General features: G+C 45.2%; 1 protein-coding gene across 4 annotated transcripts in view; it reads left to right on the top strand.

Annotated features, from left to right (window-relative positions):
- The first annotated feature begins 10,326 nt into the window (after positions 1-10,326).
- The window catches only part of JAK2 (Janus kinase 2), a 114,218-nt gene continuing 106,415 nt past the window's right edge, over positions 10,327-18,129 (top strand). For 2 of the 4 annotated variants that reach the window (XR_009867648.1, XM_062208304.1), the window contains exons 1-2: positions 10,328-10,484; positions 10,844-10,961. The gene's annotated coding sequence lies outside the window, so the exon portion shown is untranslated. Of the gene's footprint in view, positions 10,543-10,843; positions 10,968-18,129 lie in introns of all 4 variants that reach the window. The other 2 variants (XM_062208306.1, XM_062208305.1) reach the window with 2 other exon arrangements.

Genomic DNA, 18,129 nt, shown 5'->3' with positions numbered 1-18,129 from the left:
ATCGGTGCCCCGACCGGGACTAGAACCCGGTGTGCCGGCGCCGCAAGGCGGAGGATTAGCCTACTGAGCCGCGGCGCCGGCCAGAAAATATGTTTTTAATATTATATCATCTCTTTGCATTTATAACAATTCACTTGAACAATCACAGAATCCTTTTCTTCTAATGCCACAAACCGTGTTACAAATGAAAGCTGATACTGATGCTTATCAAAATATACAAGACAATTGATGTTTTATATAAAACCACTTTGTTAACTTGTTCCCAAAAACTTCTTTCTCTTTTTTTGTCTGTGTTCTTATAAGTAGACCAATCATACTGGCTTATGATCTCATTTTATGTTTATTCTACCTACAAGGGTCCTATTTTTTTTTTAAGGTTGATTTTATTTATTTGAAAAGCAGAGTTAGAAAGACAGAGAGAGAGCGAGGTCTTCCAACCGCTGGTTCTTTCTCCAAATGACCACAAAGGTCGGACCTGGGCCAGGCTGAAGCCAGGAGACAGGAGCTTCTTCCATATCTCCTATATAGGCGCAAGGTCCCAGGCACTTGGGCAATCCTTTGCTGTTTCCCAGGTGCATTAGCAGAAGGCTGGATCAGAAGCGGAGCAGCCAGGACTCTAATCAGTGTCCATATGGGGTGCTAGCACTGCAAGCAGCAGCTAACCCACTGCACCAAAACACAACCCCTCCCTCCCACTTTTAAAGATTCATTTTATTTATTTGAGAGACAGAGCTACAGAGAATGAGAGAGGGAGAGCCAGAGAGAGAGAGGTAGGAGCCCTATTTTTTAAGAAGGGAGTAAACAAGCAGGTGGCAGTTCTCTTGTTCATGGGACTTCTGCAAAGTTTTTTTTTGTTTGTTTGTTTTTTTTTTTTTTTTTTTTTTTGAGGGAAGAACATAATATGAGGCATATTCAGAAAGTTTAAGGAAAAAGGAAAAAGTTTAAGGAAAAAGCAAAAAAACCTATGCATGGATGTCAGAAATTTTTTGGCACTGCAGTAAACTTGTTTTTAATTCAATTTTCCCATGAAGTTTTTGACATACCTTTGTACACGGTTTAAGTCTGACCACCTTTTTAAAAAAAAAAAGATTTTATTTATGTATGTATTTGAAAGAGTTACAGAGAAGCAGAGGCTAAGAGAGAGAGAGAGAGAGAGAGATACAGAGAGGTCTTCCATCCTCTGGTTCACTGCCCAGATGGCTGCAACAGCCAGAGTTGTGCTGATCCTAAGCCAGGAGCCAGGAGCTTTTTCCAGGTCTCCCACATGGGTGCAGGGGCCCAAGGACTTGGGCCATTGTCCGCTGCATTCCCAGGCTGGATTGGAAGTGGAGCAGCCGGGACTTGAACAAGCACCCATATGGGATGCCAGCACTGCAGGCGGTGGCTTTTACTCACTACGCTACAGAGCCGGCCCCTGACCACTTTTTTTGTTAAGGATTTATTTATTTGAAAGGCAGAGAGAGAGAGAGAGAACAGGAGAACTGCCACCTGCTGGTTTACTCCCCAAATGCCTGCAACAGCCAGGGCTAGGCCAGGCCAAAGCCAAGAGTCAGGAACTTCATCTCTGACGTGGGTGTCAGTGGTGTCAGTACTTAGGCTAACACCCACTGCCTCTCAGATGCATTGGTAGGAAGGTGGATCAGAAGCAACTGTGACACACTGGGTTAATGCCCTGGCCTGAAGTGCTGGTATCCCCTATGGGTGACGGTTCGAGAGCCGGCTGCTTGCTGCTATGGCTTGGGAAAGCAGTAGGAGATGGCCAAAGTCCTTGGGCCCCTGCACCCATGTGGGAGACGCGGAGGAAGCTCCTGGCTCCTGGCTTCTGATCGGCACAGCTCCGGCCGTTGTGGCCAGTTGGGGAGTGAACCAGCAGATGGAAGACCTCTCTTTCTCTCTGCCTCTCCTCTCTCTGTGTAACTCTGACTTTCAAATAAATAAATAAATCTTAAAAAAAAAAAAAAGAAGCACCTAGTAGCCTGGAATCAAGCCAGCATTCCAATATGGAATATGGGCATCCCAAGCTGTGACTTAACATGCTGCACCATATCTGGCCCTGATCAATTATTGTTTTTTTTTTTTTTAACATTTATTTATTTATTTACTTGAAAGAGAGAGAAGGCGAGACAGAGAGAGACAGAGAGAGAGAGAGGGAGAGAGAGAGAGAAAGGGTCCTCCATCCGCTGGTTCATTCCTCAAATGACTGCAACGGCTGGAGCTGAGCTGATTCAAAGCCAGGAGCCAGGAGCTTCTTCTGGGTCTCCCACGTGGGTGCAGGGGCCCAAGGACTTGGGCCATCTTCTACTGCTTTCCCAGACCATAGCAGAGAGCCAGACCTGATCAATTATTAATAACAATTATTTAACATGTATGACTTTTATATAGGATTTTGATTCAGTGGCCTTTAAAGCACTTCAGTCATTCAATTACAATAATCTCAACAATGACATAGGTGTCTTTTTTTTTTTTAAGAAGATGAATTCCAGGTAAACAGAGAGGTAAGCCAGTGTGATGGCTCTTAGATACAGATGACAGCTGACAATACAGAAACATGGATAGAACAAGGCACACTGTAAAGAGGGAGCTTCCTCAACACCATTGCCTCTTCTGGGAGGAACATACCCGATTTCCCTTTGACCAGCCCTCAGTATATAGACAAGGAGATACAGTGCCAATGTCTCAGAAACTGAAAGCAGAAAAAAAAAAAAAAGAAAGAAAAAGGCAAAGGGGAATAAAAAGGTCTAGCTAAGGACAAATTTGGGGGTAATATAGTCAGGAAGTAGTCAGGGTAGAAGTTAAAATGGAGAGCTGTATCATGCTGTACTTCCTGGTGCAATTATTTATTTTTTAGGTAATACTGAAATACACAGTATCCTGGCACACTGGTGTGACACTTTCATATCAAATCAGATTTCCACCTGGTCAGTAGTATAGCTAGAGTGGGGTGACCACAGCAATTATTATAGCCATAGTCCAGAAAATTAATAAAAGTATTAAGATACACAGAAAATAAAATGAAGAAGGTGGAGGGGGAGGTATGGTGGTGACTGGAGGGAGGAGATGTGTGTGACATTAGTTATAGCTTATTTTACTGTAGCAGGATTCATGTTCCAAAACAAGACACCAAGCCCTCTTAACAGGAAGTAGCCTTTTATTAGGCTGGCATAAGGCCCAGGTGGAATTTCTTATCCAAAATCCTGAGCCCTGAACAAAGAAGGGTTTTTTCCTTATATATGGCTTTAGCCTCTTTGTCTCCCTTAAATGGTTACATGCATACATTTGATTGGGTATTCTAAAGTTATGTGGCAGACACAGCATTGATACAATATGCGCATGCAACCGTAGTTAACTAAGGATATGTATTTTTTACACACATACCGAGCCATCTGCTGTCTGGCAAGGGTTAACATCATTGCTCTGTACTAACAAAAAGAACCTGAAATGGTTACATATGAGCAGATAGTAAATGGTTGAAGCATTCCTAGGCAAGCAGCTAACAACTACACTTCATTCCCAGAATAGAGGCCTCTTTTTTTCTCCTTCTGACCTTGGGAAGGTTTCTATCACAGCTTTAATCATGTCAGTTAGAAACAAGTCTAATTAAAAGACAGAGTTGGGGCCAGTGCTGTGGCGCAGCAGGTTAACGCCCTGGCCTGAAGCGCCGGCATCCCTTATGGGCACCAGTTCTAGTCCCGGCTGCTCCACTTCCAATCCAGCTCTCTGCTGTGGCCTGGGAAAGCAGTGGAAGATTGCCCAGGCCCTCGGGCCCCTGTACCCACGTGGGAGATCCTGAAGAAGCTCCTGGCTCCTGGCTTCGGATGGGCGCAGCTCTGGCTGTTGTGGCCATCTGGGGAGTGAACCATCGGACGGAAGACCTCTCTCTTTCTGCCTCTCTCTCTGTGTAACTCTGACTTATAAATAAATAAATAAATAAATCTTTACACTCCCTGTAAGACAGTAGCTGTAAGAATGCAGTTTTCCTGGCCGGCGCCGTGGCTCAATAGGCTAATCCTCCGCCTAGCGGTGCCGGCACACCGGGTTCTAGTCCCGGTCGGGGCACCGATCCTGTCCTGGTTGCCCCTCTTCCAGGCCAGCTCTCTACCGTGGCCAGGGAGTGCAGTGCAAGATGGCCCAAGTGCTTGGGCCCTGCACCCCATGGGAGACCAGGAGAAGCACCTGGCTCCTGCCATCGGATCAGCGCGGTGCGCCGGCCGCAGCGCGCTACCGCGGCGGCCATTGGAGGGTGAACCAACGGCAAAAGGAAGACCTTTCTCCCTGTCTCTCTCTCACTGTCCACACTGCCTGTCAAAAAAAAAAAAAAAAAAGAATGCAGTTTTCCTGTAAATTCTTCTCTCTTACAGCTTTAGTTCATTTTTTTTTTTTTTTTTTTTTGGACAGGCAGAGTGGATAGTGAGAGAGAGAGAGAGACAGAGAGAAAGGTCTTCCTTTTTGCCTTTTTGCCGTTGGTTCACCTTCCAATGGCCGCTGCGGCCGGCGCATCGCGCTGATCCGAAGCCAGGAGCCAGGTGCTTCTCCTGGTCTCCCATGCGGGTGCAGGGCCCAGGGACTTGGGCCATCCTCCACTGCCTTCCCGGGCCATAGCAGAGAGCTGGCCTGGAAGAGGGGCAACCGGGATAGAATCCGGCGCCCCAACCGGGACTAGAACCCAGTGTGCCGGCGCCACAGGCCAGAGCATTAACCCGCTGAGCCACAGCGCCAGCCCCGAGTAAGTTGGATTTTAAAAAGTATACATTTTTTTCCTGTTGTAATTTGAAAGGCTGTTTTTCTTGTTTCTTCTCATGACTGTATTATGGTACCTGTCTTACTCCAGATTATTTCAGTTGCAAATACTCTGAAAATATTAGATCTGGCTTATGTTAAAAGGAGAAATTTGTCATAAGGAAATATTTTTAAGGTACCAAATACAGTAAGTTTTGCTGGGCCTTATAAGGAAGAGGAAACTGAAAAGCTATATGGAACTGTATCGTATTCCCCACTTCTATCCCTTTCTTCCTCCTCTTTGTCTCTCTCCTCTCTTCTGTCTGTGTCATTTTTTTTCTCTTACAGCAAGTCAGCTTTCTCTGCAATTCCATACACAAGAATAAAGATGACAATCTCACTGTAGTAAACAAATTTAGAGCATAGGTAGCCTCATTTCAAGTGACAGCCTCTGGCTGGTTCAGCTTGACTCAGGTGTCCACAGTCATCCAGATAAGAGGAATGAGAGGCAGGGTCATAAATCAAAACTTGAGACTAGCTATTGTGAGTGAAGAGGACAGTTTTCAGAGAAAGAAAGCAGCACTCTTCATGTAAATTAAGTCTTAGGAATTAATGTTCTGCAAACTAACAGTTATGCTTGGAAAATTTCTGTTTTTAAGAGTGAATCTTGGTGGGAATCTTTTTACAAAGAAAAATATCTTTAGTAAATAAACAACAATACATCACATTTTTTAAAGATATATTTATTTATTTGAAAGTCAGAGTTACACAGAGAGAAGAAGAGGCAAAGAGAGAGAGGGAGGTCTTCCATCCACTGGTTCACTCCCCAGTTGGCCACAAAGGCCGGAGCTGGGCCAATTTGAAGCCAGGAGTCAGGAGCTTCTTCTGAGTCTCCCATGCAGGTGCAGGTGCAGGGGCCCAAGGACTTGGGCCATCTTCCACTGCTCTCACAGGCCACACCAGAGAACTGGATTGGAAGTGGAGCAGCTGGGACTTGACCGGCACCCATACAGGATGCCAGCATCGCAGGAGGCAGCTTTACTCAGTATGCCACAGCACCGGCCCCCTTCCCATGGTTTTAATTTTAAAAATCTTTTTAAAAGTAGGACACAGTTGTAATTGACAATTTGCATGGTTTGCCATATAATTATTTTCATTTGAAAGAAATGATTAATTCCTAGTTTGTAGAGGGGAAAACTGTTTCAGCTTTTATGTAGGAATGTGTAACTAATCTGGTTCTCTTGGGAAGGAAGTCTTTTCGCTAGGAACATCTTTGTCTTTCTGACTATAAGGAAAGATGAGATGATTAATTGTAGAGACAGGAATATGCTGAAGTGCACAGGAGGATTTGAAAAATTTATTTGCCATAGTCAACCCAAATTTGAAATGAATGGTCCTGAAATACCTGGGATATTTGAAGTTTATTAAAAAAAAATGGTTGCTTGCTTATTAGCCCAATTCATACCTTCTGCCTTTACCTTTTGCTTTATAATATTACGCCTGGAATAAATCAGCCTCTTTATATAACTACTGTTTCCTTTCTGCTTTCAGAAACCTCTATCTTCCCTATTTTGGAAAGAAACAAACTCCTGGATCTATCCCCATACCTTTGCTTGAGCTTGTTTTGCCTTCTAAGGATTCTCCTGCATCTCTACTCTCACATTTATACTACCTTTAAGAATGGTATCTCATGATATCATCATTTAGTGAAATTACTTTTAAAAATCCTCCAATTTCACATCTTTGGATTTGTCTCCATTACAACGCAAGCCCATATCCTTCCAGCCCACCCAGTTCTATGTAGTGCAATGCATTAATTGTGATAAATGCTTCAGGACTACTAAGAGATTCAACGTACTTCTTACATCTCCCAGCTTGGGAATACCTATAAAATTGGCATTTCCATAGCCATAATTGTTATTTACGAATTGTGCTAAGGGTCTTAAAATACTTTTTCATTTCTTTTTCAAAATACCTCTTCCAGAGAGATATTATTATCCTCATACTGATGAGAAAATGGGAGCTTAGACAATTTAAATGGCTTATTTGGTGAACAATATGATTGAAACCTGCACTGAATGGAGTCTCAGGCTTAAGTTCTGAAATCTTGGCCCTAGATTTTAAACCTTGTCTTCATGTTAAAAGTACTTAAGAACTTAGAAAAGATATAGAAGCCAAGGCCCATCTTACATTTAGTGGATCAAAGTCTTGTAAGGGCGGTAGGTTTGGGAGTGATAGGAACACTGCTGCTATACCTCACTATGGTGGAAGCAGTCTTGCAGCAGACCCTACACACATTTGGCAACTACCTGTTAATTTTTCTCTTTTGGGTCTGACCATACAATCAGTTCTGAATCTAAGTGTGTTATCATGCAGCTCGCATTATTTGTTTTTCCATATTGCATGAATGTTATGAAAGACTTGGTCAAATTCCTTGAAATTGTCCTTTGCCATTATTGAAGAATAGAGGAAACTTTCTGAAGTGTTTGACCTGGGGAGCAAATTTCTACCAGGAGAGTCGCTACCAGAAATCACATAAAGAACTCAAACATTCTTTAAGACACATACTGGAAAAAGCTCAGCATAACTCAGGGTATCTCTGACTTACAATCTTAGTGAGGAGAGAGGCTTTCACTGTCTGAATGACACTAGACAAGTTACTTTATCTTTCTGTATGGACAGATCATTTCTTAATCTAATAAGCTTAGGGATAATATATTTCCCTTATCCATGTTGTCTTCCATACCCAAATCTCTAATATTTAAAAAAGGACAGGTGTTTAGTGTGGTGATGAATATGTCACATGGGATAACTATATCCCTTATCAGAGTGCTTGGGTTCAAGACCCAGCTCCCCTTCCAGTTCCAGCTTTCTGCTAATGTACCCTGGAAGGCAGTAGGTGATGATTTAAGTACTGGAGTCCCTGACACCCACATGGGAGATGTGGATTGAGTTCCTAGCTCCTGGCTTTGGCTTGGCCCAGTTCCAGGTGTTGTGGGCATTTGGGGAGTTAACCAGCAGATGGAAGATCTGTATGTCTCTCTTTCAAAGAAAAAACTAAAAAGACTACCTTCCTCCACAAAATATACTCAATGTTTACCAGTTACAAATAGCTTCTCCATGCAAGCCAGCTGTGGGCAGTAACAGCATGCCTAGTTGAATAATACATCATTGCAAAATATAGAAACAGCACTTTTAAAAAAGATTTATTTATTTATTTATTTATTTGAAAGTCAAATTTACAGACAGGGAGAGATAGACTAGGCCGGGGGAAAGGGAGGTTTGGGGAGAGAGATTGAAAGAGGTCTTCCATTGCTGATTCACTTCTCAGGTGGCCACAATGGCCAGGGCTGATACAGGCCTAAGCCAGGAGCCAGGAGCTTCATCAAGGTCTCCCACATGCGTGTAAGGGCCCAAGTTGTTGGGCCTTCTTCTGTTGCTTTTCCCAGGCCATAGCAGAGAGCCAGCTTGGAAGTAGAGCAGCCAGGACATGAATTAGTACCCAATGGGATGCTGGTGTAGCAGGTAGTGGGCTTTACCTGCTATGTCACATCACTGGTGCAGAAACAGCACTTATTATAATCAATGCTTTTGCATTGTTTCTAAATTATTTGGTCTTCTACAACAGGTATTTTCTCCTCACAAAAGGTAAATCTTCCATCTCTACAGTTCTGATGCTTTTCATTTTCACCGTGACTTTAAGATCAGCTTCACTACTTCTTTGGGTAGTTTGGTTTTTGTTCTAGCTTCTACCTCCATGACAGTCTTTGTTTGCAAGAAAAGGGCACTCATAGCTATTGTTGTTGATAATTTCAGTCTTCATATTCCAGGCAGATTTCAGACTTGCCACTGAGTCACAACTCCTATTTCTAATTTTTTAAAACAAGAAATTTCTGGCATATTTCACCTCTAAGACTGTAGCTGTAGGAATGCAATTTCTCTGTAAATCCCTCCATCTTAGGGAGAAAACAACAGTTTCAGTCATTTGTTTATTTTAAAGGAGTCAGCATGAATTCAATTAATTTCCTATCCTATCATCTGCTCAAAGGCCTTTTGCAATAGGCCTTATGTAAGACTTTAGTGAATTTAATAAGGAAATCATTTAACCCAAAGAGAGACATGAATAGCTGCATCACGTGTGTATGGGGGAACCAGCACCTGTAAATACATCACTTCCTTCAGGTCGATAGGAGGGCTACTAAGTGAGAGGGGCCCCACGCCGTCTGGTTCCAGGCTACTTCTTTAACCTCCCCTCTTGCCACTGCCTCATCTTTCACTGTCCTCCAGCCACAGTGACAGCTTTCCTGGTCCCTGAATTTGCCAAACACGTTCCCTTTTCAGGATCTGTCTTTGCTAGTACCCCAGCCTGAAGCTTTTCCAGGAGTGTCACAGGATTGGCTCATTTTCAACCTTTCCATCTGCTCAAAAGTCGCAAACTCTAGGAAGTCGTGCCTGGCCACTGTAAAAGACCACACTCTCCTCACTTAATGCTCCATTGTGTTGTATTTTCTCGGTGACAATTGCACATCTAGCATATTACACACTTAAAACCTTTCTTTTTGTTTTGTCTTCCGTCAGAAGGCAGACTGGCAAGGAATATGCAGGTTGTTTACCTAGCCTCTCTGGGGTCTACAGTCTAGTACCTAGCAGGCGCTCAGTAATTATTTGAGTGAATGAGGATCTTGGGAAAGTGGAAGTGGTTCGCTGGGCCAGGCTGCCAGCCTGCAAGCCGCTGAGCACCGCATCCACCCTCGCTCCTTTCCAGCGGTGGTGGCTGGAGTCAAGCGCTTGGGATTTCATTGCCGCTAAATGGCGCGTGGGAGCGCATTCCTCCAGCCCGGGCGCCTCTTCCCCTGGGCCCAGCGGCCCGCGCTGGGAAAGAACAGGTCTGCAATACCCGGAACATGGAAGCGAAAGCTGAAAGGGGATGACGGCACTCGGGTAGGGAAAGTCTCCGTGCGGAGGCAGCGCGGCCTCCTCCGGGCCCAGGCTGCGCGCAGGGGGCGCCTTCCAGGCCGGGCTGACTCATTCCCAGCCGCCTCCACGGCGGGCGGCGGCCACACACACACGCCCTTCTGGGGAGGGCCCAGCGCCGGCACCGAGCCTCTGCGGGGCTCCAGGGCTCAGCGGGCCCTGGCCACCTCCATTTCCTCGCGCGCTCACGCCCAGTGGCTGCCCTGACGATCTCCACGGGAGTCCACCGGCTTCCCGGCAGACCACAGCACGGAGGGCCCCAGCCGGGTCAGGCCCGCGGCGCACGCGCAGTCCCGGGGCGCGCGTCCCGCCCTCCCCCGCCACCCACAGGCCGCCTGACTGGAGGCCGGCTGGGAGGCAGAGCCTGTGTCGCCTACGGCGCTGAGAAGATGGGGAGAGGGCGGAGACTACGGCCGTGACGGGCTTCCCGGCTGCCCTAAGTGGGAGTGGTGTGGGCTGCAGGAAGGAGAGAGGAAGAGGAGCAGAAGGGGGCAGCAGCGGCCGCGGCTAACGGCCTCCCGCGGCGCTGACTGGCTGGGCCGGCGCCCGGCTCTCTCGGGAGTTCGCGCCTCCGCCTCTGGCCCCTCGGCACCTCCGGCCCCCGGCCCCCGGCTTGCGGCGCGCGTCGGGCGGAGGGCTGCCGCGGCACAGGAAGAGGCCTGGTCCCTGCCGTCCAGGGATGTGAGTGGGAGCCGAGCCCGCACGGGAGGGCCCCCGAGGACCCAGCCTGGCGGGCGCTCGGACCCGTGCCCACTCTGGGGGCTTCGCAGACCTGGGCCAGCCTGAGACGCCGGGTAAGAGCCGCCCCTGCGAGCTTGGGGGCGCGCCCTCGTCGCCTGATCCGTGCAGCCGGTGGGTGTTATCGCTGCCTGGCCTCTGGATGGGAGCAGCAGTTATCTCCCCAACCCCTTCCCACCTCCCGATCCCCGCCTTTCCCCTTCTAGAGGCGGTAAACTTCTGTACCAGAAAATCTTTCTCGTTAAGGCGAAACACAGAAAGGAGTAGCTTGGTTGCTGTTTGCATCCTGTCTGCCTTATTACTCCTCCCCCCTACCTAGCCCTCTTAAAATTCTAGACATCTTAGTCTAGAAAGGAGCATCTCTTTCTCCTGGATTTCTGCGGTAGTAACTGCTTTATTATTATTATTATTTTAGGTTTCAGAAGCAGGCAACGGGACCAAGATGTGAACTGTGTGTCTTCTGCAGAAGGAAAAGAGGCCCTTCCTCCGCCTCCGACGGTTCGCGATCCTGGCTGCTGGGCTTCATCGCCTTGGTGAGGGTGAGGGTGTCGTGAGCCGAGTGCATGCGTAGGAAGGCTGCAAGCGTGTGTAGACAAGCAGGGCGCGTTGCGCTTACTCCTCTGAAAATGGCAGTGCTGAACTTTTAGTGTTGCTTTGGGAGAGGATTTTTGGGGTGTTGATCGTTGCTACATTCCTTGTAGGTTTTACAAGTGATGGAGCTTTTCAGGCGAAAATAAAATGTTGTCCCTTAACCTTTCTCCTCCAGCAGCCAGAAATTCTTTATTCTTTCAAAGAGGAAGAAATGCTGTTGAGAGAACATGTTAGCTGTTCTTACTGGGGTTCTTGTTACCACATTGAATGCTTCCTGGATGGTTTTATCTGCCTCCGCTTGCTGTGTCGGTTGAATTTACCCAGTTTGTTTTCCGGTGGTTATTCATCTGCCAGGGGAAACTCCTTTTCTTTGAATGAAAGGATAAGAGTGACTGAGTATGTCATAGAGGGGCGGAGAAATGTGGAGAAGGAAACCAGAAGTGGGAATAAGGGAGATGGCAATCGCTTTTGGTTTCATAATAGCTTTGGGAAAATGAGTTGTTGGGTTCCTGAAGATGTTCTGATGTAACACCCAGCAGATTGGGAGATGAATAATCACCTATTTGACCCCTCTTCCCCCATCTGCCTTACCTTTTACCACTGCAGATGTGAGAGTCACTTGCTTCTGTGAGCTTATTTGTTGGCATACAAACACATGTATTCACAGTACATGTGTTTATCTGTACAGGAAAACTGTGCTTGTTGGCTAGGTAAGCACATAATATTTGGTTTTGCCCTAACTGAATGTCTTGGTTTTATAGTTTATAATGTGTTTAAAGGACTGGCTAAGATGTAGTTTGTTTCCTTTAACGCCTTTTCCTTAGTGATTTGAAACGGGGGTCTCAGGTATGGAGTGGAAAACATGGTATCTTTTTTATTCACCTTCCTGTTGATGAAAGGATAATTTCGAGGCAGAATAGAAAAGTGTGTTGGCTTTGGAGTAAGGTATGGATTTAAGACATGGTATTCTTGCCACTTATGAGTTGTATGATTTAAACGTTCTTTGAACCTCACTTTTCTTAGAAGGTTGTTGTGAGGATTGAATAACATGCATGCAAAGTGGTAAATTGTTGACTATTGTGAAAGTCTTGGCTACTCTCATGACTGGCAATAGGAGATTTAGAGAAAGGCAGAATGACTTGCTATGAGGTGATCTGCCAGAGACCAGTGTTTCTTCCTTTTTTGTATAAGAAGAAAAAGAGCTTGTAGATGGTGAGCAGACTAAGGGTCTTACAGTGTTTGAAAGAAAGATTTGATTCATTTCTTTTCATTGAGTCCTCTTTGTACTGCCCCTGCTTACTATTGTGCTGCCCTCTTGTGGTGAACTGTTAAGAATTTTCTTTTGCTCCTCGCCTTAGGTTTTTTTTGGGACCTTTATAGTCCCCCTTTCTCAAACTGTGCTGAGGTGCTCAGAGCACCAGTAAACTCATACTTGAACTATTAGTTTGAGGTAGTTCAGTTTCAGCATAATATACCGATGTTCCTTACTGCAATATCACATCTTTGTAAAGCTGTATTTTCAGAGGTTGCTCTGCTAAAAACCTCCTACTGTGTGCAAATCAGTGTGGAACAGGAAATGACTGTGATAGTGTCCAGTTTGAACCCAAGGTTTGAGACGTTGCATCATGCCCAACAAACCCTAAGGTGTAAGGACATGCTACATGACTAATGAAATATCAAAGTACTTTAAAAAGTTTGTGGAAAAATGTAATTAAAAGATTTTTATTTTCATGCAAAATTTTTTAAAATCCATATGTATTTTTTGGTAATGCACATTGACGAAGAACTTTTTGAAGATTCCCTCATGTGTCTTTTTGCCAAAGTTACTAAGACACTAAGGGCTCCCTGAATGCAGATAGCTTGGCAGCCTCTGCCTTAACATTTAATTGGCTTTTCTGATAAAATATAAATCTGGTTATAGTGGATTATGGTTTGATATATTTTTCTCTCCTATTAATATTTTTGTAACTTCAGTTCTTTTATTTTATAACTAATTTGGTTCCTTATTTCTCTTAGTCACTTTTTTTTTTTTTTTTCAGTGCTGGTCTTTACCTTCTATTTATCAACATGTCCCAAATGACAGTCATCATTTATACCACTTAATTTCCTTCTCTCCTGGTCATATGGGTGTTAATTTAGACACTACTGCTTTCATTTGCCTGGTATATTAACCCATACTACATGTTTACATTTCTTTTGCCTCTCATATTTCTGCTTTCCCTCCTTTACCACTCGAGCCTAGCATATTGGAAGTCAGGTCAACCTGTTGGACTACAATGTTTCTTCCCTCAGTTTTTCTCAATAGAGATGTCACTGTAATAATTATTTTTATTTTAAAAAGAAACATTTATTTATTTGAAAGGCAGAGTTAAAGGGAAAGAGAGGGAGAGACAGAGAGTGAGTGAGAGAGAGATCTTTCATCTGGTTCACTCCCCAGATGGTCATAATGGCTGGAGAAGTGATAGAGAAAGGTAGAAAATAGTTTAGGCCTAAAGTGATATGGACCTGGACTTAGTGGAAATAATTCTGACTTGAGAGATATCACAAGACTTCATTATGGGTTGGGTGAAAAGGGAGAGTAGGATAAAGGAGTAATTAAAGAAGACTTCAAAGTTTGATCCTCAATGACAGAGTAAATCGAAGTATTGAAACTTGAAGACATCACAGAATATTTGTACCAGTCCATGTTACATTTTGTGCATTAGAAATCTTGAGAACCAGAGAGATTTTAAAAGATGTCCAAAATTACTCAAATAGTGTCAAAGGAAAAACTGGAATTTGATTAATGGTAGGCATGTAAGTAGTAGTAGTAGGTGGTTGAGGGGATCTATACAGTTGAGGCTATATTTTTGATTTGTTGACTTTGAGGTTACAGTAAAATAGGCATGTGGAAATAGTGGAAGATATGACTAGAACTTGATAGAGAAGTTAAAATAGCATGGTAGTGCTCAGAGAGAAGAGTGATGGACCTGAGATTGAGTCTTGGGAATTACCCATAGTTAGAGAGTAAGTGATAAAGAATAATGGGTAAAAGAGACAAAGAAGGAGCAGTTAGTAAGGTAAGTGGGTGGGTAGGTTAAGGTGTGATTGATCAACATAGTTATCACTATCAAAAAATAAGCATTTGAGCAGAAAAGAGGTCTTAAAGATATGTATTAGTGATTTTCATAATGTAGAATCTAGAAAAGCAGAAGAAATAAGAAAATTACGTACAGTTTTCTCATGAAGAAATAACTGTTGCTCTCTGTGGCTTAAGAAAGGTCTTTGAATTTGACAGTTGGGTAATCAGTGGAGACTTCTATCCAAAGCTGTCCATCACTGGGACCCACGATGAACATTTTAGGCTTAATCAAGACTTGGAGATACTTTTGGATAGTGTCTGTGATTCATCTGTGTCCTCTTCTACCACCACACTGAACAGGAGCTATTCCTTATGGGCATTAGCCCTGTGTTTCTTTAGTATAGATGATGATAGCAGATTAAGTGTTTTAGTCCATTTATTGTTACTGTGATGAAACATCTGAGGCAAACTAACTTTCTGAAGAAAAGAGGTATATTTAGCTTGTATTTCTTTTTTTTTTTTTTTTGACAGGCAGAGTGAGTGGACAGTGAGAGAGAGAGACAGAGAGAAAGGTTTTCCTTTGCCGTTGGTTCACCCTCCAATGGCCACCGCGGCTGGCGCACCGCGCTGATCCGAAGGCAGGAGCCAGGTGCTTCTCCTGGTCTCCCATGGGGTGCAGGGCCCAAGCACTTGGGCCATCCTCCTCTGCACTCCTGGGCCATAGCAGGGAGCTGGCCTGGAAGAGGGGCAACCGGGACAGAATCCAGCGCCCCGACCGGGACTAGAACCCGGTGTGCTAGCGCCACAAGGTAGAGGATTAACCTATTGAGCCACGGCACCGGCCCTTTAGCTTGTATTTCTAAAGGTTCAAAATCTAACATTGGACAGCCTCATTGGTTTCACTGCTGGTAGGGGCCTTCTTGACTGTGTTACATGGCAGGAGTACATATACGAATGAAAGATCATGTTACAGAACAGGAAGCCAGAGTGACCAGGGCCCCACAATCCTTTCTGGAAGCATACCTTATTGGCCTAAGGACCTCCCATGAGTCCCTGTCCCACCATCTCTCAATACTGCTACCTTGGGGACCAAGCTTCTAACAGATAGATTCTTGTGGGTCATACAAACCACATCCAAACCATAGCCTTCTATCCCTGGACTCCAAGCTTATATCCTTCTCACAATGTGAGATATATTCACCCCATCCTCAATAGTCTGAAAATCTTAACTGGTTCTAGCATTGCTCAGAAGTTCAAGTCTAAATTATACTTTAACAGTGCAAATTCTTTCAGCTGTTAGTCCCTGTGAAATAAAAAGAAAATAAAAACAAATGGTGAGGCCCATGCTGTGGTGTAGCAGGGAAAGTTGCTATCTGCAGTCCCAGCATCCCATACGGGCGACCGGGACTAGAACCCAGTGTGCCGGCGCCGTAAGGCGGAGGATTAGCCTATTGAGCTGCGCCACCGGCCAACATTCTCATTTTAAAAGGGAGGAGTGGATAAGTAGAGAAGAGTAATTAGTCCAAAGCAGGACTAAAACTTAGCAGGGCAGACATTAAATCCTAAAGCTCCAAGTATGGCATCTGCATATATGATTTTATTGGTTGCCACCCATATGACTTCTTTCTGCTGCATGCTTGGTGGCTTTTTTGAGTGGATACGGCACATTGCTGTGTTCTCTGCCTTACTGGGACCCCTGCTGCAGCTCCATTCCCACAGCTTCACCAAGCATCATCCCATTAGAGCTTCTCTGTAGACTCTTTGACTCCACAGCAAACTCTGGCTGGCCTTTTAGGCTTTCCTTTAAAGTTTCATTGGAGGTACCAGGACCCCATAAGTCTTGAATTCTTTGTGCCTGGGAAATAAGCGCCACATGAATATCAAGGTATACTCCCCACATGGGCTATACATGGACTTGTTTGAACCACAGCTGCTGGCCTCATGAAGCATTTTGCTGGAAAGCCAGAGTTTTGAGGCCCCTGGCAGCTTTCACAGTGCCCAGAGTTCTGAGACAATTCTGTTCCTAAAAGTCTCTGGGCCGGTGCTGAGGCTCAATAGGCTAATCCTCCGCCGTGCGGCACCAGCACACCGGGTTCTAGTCCCGGTCGGGGCGCTGGATTCTGTCCCGGTTGCCCCTCTTCCAGGCCAGCTCTCAGCTGTGGCCAGGGAGTGCAGTGGAGGATGGCCCAAGTGCTTGGGCCCTGCACCCCATGGGAGACCAGGAGAAGCACCTGGCTCCTGCCTTCGGATAAGCGCGGTGCGCCGGCCGCAGCGCGCCAGCCATGGTGGCCATTGGAGGGTGAACCAATGGCAAAGGAAGACCTTTCTCTCTGTCTCTCTCTCTCTCTCACTGTCCACTCTGCCTGTCAAAAAAAAAAAAAAAAAAAAAAAGTCTCTGGGCCTATGATGTGAGTAGTGGCCTCAAAGATTCTGAGATACCTTAAAGGACTTTGATATCTATTATTGTGATGATTAGCATTCTTTTTTTTTTTTTTGACAGGCAGAGTGGATAGTGAGAGAGAGAGAGAGACAAAGAGAAAGGTCTTCCTTTGCTGTTGGTTCACCCTCCAATGGCCGCCGCAGCCGGCGCACTGCGGCCGGCGCAGCACGCTGATCTGAAGGCAGGAGCTAGGTGCTTCTCCTGGTCTCCCATGGGGTGCAGGGCCTAAGGACCTGGGCCATCCTCCACTGCACTCCCTGGCCACAGCAGAGAGCTGGCCTGGAAGAGGGGCAACCGGGACAGAATCCAGGGCCCTGACTGGGACTAGAACCCGGTGGGACTAGAACCCACTGTGCCGGCGCTGCAGGCGGAGGATTAGCCTATTGAGCCACGGTGCCGGCCTGATTAGCATTCTTGCCAGTCTCTTCTATGGGCTATAGGCTGTCTGTATACACCATTACAGGGTTTTTCCTTTCCAAGGCTTTTTCGTCTATTCCCTTTTGCTCCTGAATTTCACTATAGAACTTCACTAATAGCCACTCATTAAGACCCATTTACCACATTCTAAATTCTTTGTTGGTTTGAAATTCCTCCACCAAATAAACTATTCCATAACCATAAAATTCCATCAAGTGTTAGGGCATGGACACAATGCAGCTAAGTTCTTTGCCACCATGGCCATTAGTTCAATTTCTGGTGGACCCCTCATTTCTACCTGAGACTAGTTCCCTGGACTCCTTGTCACTGAGTCCTTACCAGAATTGCCTGTAAAGCCTTGCTGACAACATTCTAGGCTTTTGCTAGCCCTAGCCCAAGATCTTCCAACTTTTACTCAGTTCCAAAGCTGCTTTCATATTTTTAGATATAGTCATAGTAAAAGCCTTGGTTCCAGTTTTCTTTGCAAGTCCACTTTTTGTTACAATACTGAAATATCTGAGGCTGGATAACTTCATAAAGAAAGGAGGTTTCTTTCATTCACGTTTCCAAATGTTCAAAGGCATAGCACGGGCATCAGTTTAGCTTTGGTGAGGACCTCATAGTCAGTGGTATTGGGACAACAGAATCATGTGGGAGGAAAAGATCCTCTCTCAAAACAGGAAGCCAGAGAGCAATGCAGGGGTCAGGCTCATTCTTGTAACAGCTGGCTCTTGGGGAGAACTCAGGAATCCTGTGAGAACTACCTTGATTTGTTTTGAAAGCATGTCCCCAGTGGCCTGAAAACCTCCCACTAGGCCTCACCTCTTTTTTATGAAAAAAAAAAAAAAAAAAAAAAGCAAACAAACAACAACAAACTTTTATTTGTTTATTTTTGTTTTATTTGAAAGGCAGAGAGAAAGATTTTCCATCCACTGGTCCATTCCCTAAATACCTGCAATAGCCAAAGCTGGACTAGGCCAAAGCCAAGAGCCCAAAATTCAGTCTGGGTTTCCCGTGTGAGTGGCAGGGACCCAAGTACTGGAGCAATCACCTGTTGCCTCCCAGAGTACGCATTAGCAGGAGACAGGATTGGAAGTACAGAAGTTGGAGTTTGAACCAGGCACAGTAATATAACATGCAGTGTCTCAAATGACAACTTAACTGTTGTGCCAAATGCCAGCCCCTGGCCACA

Source organism: Lepus europaeus, chromosome 12 (assembly GCF_033115175.1).
Source record: "Lepus europaeus isolate LE1 chromosome 12, mLepTim1.pri, whole genome shotgun sequence".
Taxonomy (NCBI): Eukaryota; Metazoa; Chordata; class Mammalia; order Lagomorpha; family Leporidae; genus Lepus; species Lepus europaeus.
The sequence above is the reverse complement of the archived record's forward strand: the minus strand, read 5'-3'. Positions and strand labels throughout refer to the sequence as shown.